The following is a 5,148-nucleotide window of genomic DNA, read 5'->3' on the forward strand; positions in this document are numbered from 1 at the left end:
TCCAGAAGTCTGAAACAGGACAGGCAAGGGCTCTCTCCTCTGGTGCCATCAACCTGGTAACGAGTCTTTCTCTAGACTAACCCATGGCCTGAATCTGATATGGTATGGAGAAAAAAGACTGTGATCACAGTTCCCTGCTTCTGCCCCTGTGTGTTCTGACTTTGGGTACATGGTTTCTTCCTTGGGCCTGAGTTTCACTAGGTGGAAAAGAACAAGCATGATTTAGGCAGGACTAAGTAAGGTGACATCTGTAAAGACCTCAGTTCTGGGTTGGCCTGTGATCCAGTTAAGTTCTTATGCTTCCAAATCCCTGAGTCTTGGCAATCACATTTACCGAAGCCATGTTAGGGGCCATCTACCATACCAAGAGATGAACCAGACTTAACAAGAAACAAAATCTTCACAGAACCTCAAAGAGGTGGGATTTCAATTCTCCTTCTGCAAATAGGAAAGCTGAGGCTTAGGGAGAGCATACTGTCAAGAAAAAACTATGTATTCATATTGATTTCCCTGATTTAAAAGAACTTATTTGAAATCAGTGCCTTTCAACTATGGGTATTTAGTACAATGATGCTAAGACCCCTATCCAGACCAACTGAGTATATGTAGACGTTAGGAGTTACGGAACAGTTTAGTGTATGTAGACACCACTGACTTCATCTTATTCTACAGCAAACGCATCTGCCACTGCTCATGCCTACCATGTCGTCCCTTAACAGAGGAAATTAAACCACTGACTGCTCAGAGCAGAGCCTTGGAGGTCCTGTAGATCTGTGTCTTGCTTCTTCAGTATTTGGACCGAACAGACCCAGGGACTCCCTCTCTGCTCGCTTCCTTACAGTCTCTGCAATCGCAGCCTTCAGAACCATCTTCTCACGAGCACCTGTGTCTTTGGGGTTAGCTCCATCCTGTTGTTCAGCCACGACCTCTCAGGTTTGTTAGAATTATTCCAACTGAAGTGGATGCTGCCGCGAACCGCCTGGTCCAACCTGCAGGCCTCCTACACCTGCCTCTCTCTGGGCTACTGTTTTGGTTGGGATGACATGGATCTGGGGAGTGTAGACCACTTCTGCGAATTGACTGAGGAGAAGCCCCAAAACACCAGCTGTCTCCTCCAGTTACAGAACGGATGGCACGGCCCACACCCTCTGCCAGGATGTACAGAAGCCATCTCAAGATGAGTGGGGTAACCCAGAAGGCTGTGGGTTCTGCCCTCACAGACCCACATCTCTGTAATTTCTTGGGAAACCATTTCCTGGATGAGAAGGTGAAGTTCATTAAGATGAGAAACCATCTGACCAACATCCATAGGCTGGCTGGGCCACAGCCAACACAGACTGGCGAGCCCCAGCCAGCCCTGGGTGAGTATCCCTTTGAGGGTTTCACTCTCAAGCATGACTGGAAGGCCTCCTCACCTTCTAAGGGGCTCCTTCCTCTGCTCTTCACCAGCCAGCCTCAGGACCTCCACCTGAATGAACCTCCCAGGCCACTGGGCAGCTTTGTAACCATACTGGAGAACCTCCCAAGTCTTGGACCAAGTAAAAACAAACCTTTTTGAAACAGCAACAAACAAACAAACAGAAAACACTGACTGCTCAATAATATTTATGCTAGTATCAATGGAAGAGCTACTGAGGGCTCTTAAGCTGTCTCTGGTTTCAGAAGAACCACACAGAAAGGATAGTACTATTAATCACCATTACCACTTGAGTCTTCATATCAGCTCCCAGACCTGGAGTCTGCCATTCCTCTTCATCCCCACTGCTACCTTGTTTCCCTGAATTCCCATCATCCCTCACCTGTACAGATACTAGTGTCTTGTAATAACTGTCTATACCCAGTCTCATCATCTTCTAGTCCCCTTCTACAAAATAACCAGTGTGATATTCTTCAAAACACAACCATCGAGCCTGCCCTGGCTGTGAAATAGCGCTGTCAGGGCTGTAATCTGAGATGGCAGTGGAGCCCTTTATAAATGTATCTGTCCAGGGAGAGATTGTTACCAGTGGCTTCTATCCAGAATAGTGTTGTCAGGTTCTTGCCATCTTAAGAAGCACACAGAAACAGCAAAGTTGTGTGGGTGTTTTTGGAAAGCAAAGTGAAAGCGTGATGTAGATATACTACCGCAAGGAAGCCACAGGAAGCCCTGATCGAGACTTGTCCAAGAGCCTCTAGCTACTACTGGGCCGTCCTTTGTTGGTCCAGGAGGAACAGTGGTTACTTACTAAGGGTACATACAGTATAGGTACTTTTCTTTTTTGATTGATAGGTTTGACTTATGTATTTTTTTAACTAAGCATATCTTTGCTTATGATATCTCTGATTTTAATCACATGCATGCTCAATCACTCATAAGCATAAGATGGGTAATTAAGTTTTCCCCCCTAAAATTCATTCATAAGATTGTTTACCTTATTGCACAAGTACCCCAAACCAGTCCAGACTATGTGGGAGCATGGCTTCTCGTTTCAGGATATCGTTTTTCACAAAAGTAAGGTACTGGAGAGTTCCTAGGGAGTTCCTAAGGGTTGTTAGGGCAGAGTGACTAGTTGCATGAGGTGTGTGTGTAGCTCAACGCCGGTAGATGTTAAGCTGTCCCTGTAACCACCTTCCTCAACGTGGTGCTTAAATCTCCTTCCCTGTCTGCCCCAGGTGAGGCCACTGCACGGGCTCTGGGGGCAGAGTTTATGCTTCCTGGGTACAGAACACACGCAATGTCATTTGGTTTGGAGAATAAGGCGTGCGCTTTCCTAGTTCCCCAAAAGGGTTGAGCTTAACAACAGCTGCCCTGACACTGAACCCACCTCACTGAGTCATAGTGCTAGATAAATGTAAGACTTAAATCAAACCGAGAGCATCCCTAAGGGAGTTCCAAGTTGAACCCAGACTGTCAGTCTCTCAAGCTCCAGCCCTAACCTCTGCTACTTCCTCAGGAATGCAAAGAAGTGGTACTCTCGAGGGGGTGGGGGTGGGGGAGTGGATTTGATAGAGAGGCAACCCTGAGCAAGGCAAGGAGGAGCAGCTCCTGGGTGAGAGAGGCAGTGCCTTCCTTCAAAGCCACAGGTAGCCATGTAAGCCAGCCACTGTGCTCTCTCTCATCTCACCTAGCTTAAGACCTCAATTTATTTGACCTTCAAAGGTAAAAAGTGAGATAAAACTTTTGACGAGGAATTCTTTCTTAGGAGATGGGAACTTAGGTCACATGGAAAATGGTTATGTTTGGTGTCTGACCTCCATTTTCAGCTGATTCATCTAAGGCTACCTACTTAGTAGGTAAGGTAGAGATAAAGAAAATGAGATTTTAATGAGATGATCTATGATTGCTCTTTGCTATCAGATCATTGCTTTTCTTCGCAGACTGAACATTTGGCAGAGAATTTTAAAACTGTAAGGCTCCTGGAAATGGTTGGCACCCAAGAGCCCCTTTAAAATGATGGGGGTCTTCAAACAGTCTTTCAATGTTTCTGAGCTCCTATGTGTGTTAAGTTGGCTCAGATCTAAAAAAAAAAAAAGAAAAAAGAAAAAACAAAACATAATCATTATTTTTTGTTTTAACTAAAAGTTTTAGCATATTAAGAAAGAAAACTTAGTATTTCATGCTGACTTCCATCTCACACCCATGTGTCTTTAATGAATAAAAGTGAAAATAAAGTCATTACAGCACTAACACAAATTCCACACGTTCCTGACTCCCAGACATGGGGTTATTTGTACCACAGCATCCTGTCACTTTCTTGACACTTGGGTCACTGTTGAACTTTGTTTGAGACAATCTCAAATCCACTTGAATTTCAATGCAATCTATTCTGTTTTCAAGTTTCATTTAAAAAAAATATATATCTACTATAGATTTAAAGCAAGATCACTTTTAGCCAGTACAAATTAACACCAAATGATTTGGAGAGATGGTACAGTCAATAAAGCACTTGCATTAGAAGAATGAGAACGTGGAGTTCAGATCCCCCAATCCATATAAAAAGCTGGGCATATCAGTAAGTGCCTCTGATCCTACGGCTAGAGTGGTAAAGACAGAATGATTACTGATTACTGGCCAGCCACCTGGCCTCATCATATTGGTGAGCTCCTTGTTCATTTCCATCCCTGGCAAGCTGGCTCAGGTAGGTAACGGCACTTGCTGCCGAGGATGATGGCCTAAGTTGATTTCCTGTCCTCAGATGGAGAGACCTGATTCCCACAAGCTGTCCACTGACCCTCAACATCTAGATTTTGGCAGGGGAAATTATACACACGTGTGTGCACATATGCACACTCATGATAAATAAGATGTAATTTTAAAAAAAATAGACTTATTTCATTTGAAGCATATTAGTGTTTCGTTTGCATGCAGGTCTATGCATCACACATGTCCTTGGTACCTCCGAAGGTTGGAAAACAGTGTCAGGTCCCCTGGAACTGAAGTTATAGGTGGCTGTGAGTCACCGAGTTGGTGCTGGGAATTGAACCTGAGTCCTCTGCAAGAACAAATGCTCTAAGTAGCTGTGCCATCACTTCAGCCCAAGGTGTATTTTTTTTAATTAAAAAAAATAAAGTGGAAAAGTGATTAAGAGAAGATACATGACATCATCAGTCTCCTGTGCCCACATGTGTACATGTGCCACTTACACACACAAACACACACACAAGAGAGAGGAAAGGAGAGGGGAAGAAAAGGAAGGAAAGAGGAGGGGAGAGGAGAATAGGATAAGATTCCAGCTAACCACAAAAAGCTACCAGAACTTTTTTTTGAGACAGGGTTTCTCTGTGTAGCCTTTGCTGTCCTGGAGCTCACTCTGTAGACCAGGTTGGCCTCAAACTCAAAGAGTTCCACCTGCCTCTGCCTCCTGAGTGCTGGGACCGAAAGCATGCACCACCATTACCTGGCTACCAGAACTCTTAAACTGAGGCCCCTATTCACTCTTCGTTAAGGAAAGAAGGTAGAGCAGAGAATTAGGAAATGTTTGCAAACCATTAAAAAACTGACACAACCAAGGCTCTCTCTGGGTGTATTTAGAATATGGAAAGGCCATTGAGTATAATGTTTTTCTTATAAAAATTATTTTGTGTTCCTAATGTTTTCAGCTCATGGGAGAAACACCACATTACAGAGATTATAAAGGATGTCAGAAACAGATATACACCCTGGATTCG

The 5,148-nt window shown here is 44.1% G+C and overlaps 1 pseudogene; it reads left to right on the plus strand.

The window, feature by feature from the left end:
• Positions 1-551: 551 nt before the first annotated feature.
• On the plus strand, positions 552-4,901 carry LOC110546130 (ferritin light chain 1-like; annotated as a pseudogene).
• Positions 4,902-5,148: the final 247 nt, after the last annotated feature.

Source organism: Meriones unguiculatus, chromosome 6 (assembly GCF_030254825.1).
Source record: "Meriones unguiculatus strain TT.TT164.6M chromosome 6, Bangor_MerUng_6.1, whole genome shotgun sequence".
In the NCBI taxonomy this organism is placed as follows: domain Eukaryota; kingdom Metazoa; phylum Chordata; class Mammalia; order Rodentia; family Muridae; genus Meriones; species Meriones unguiculatus.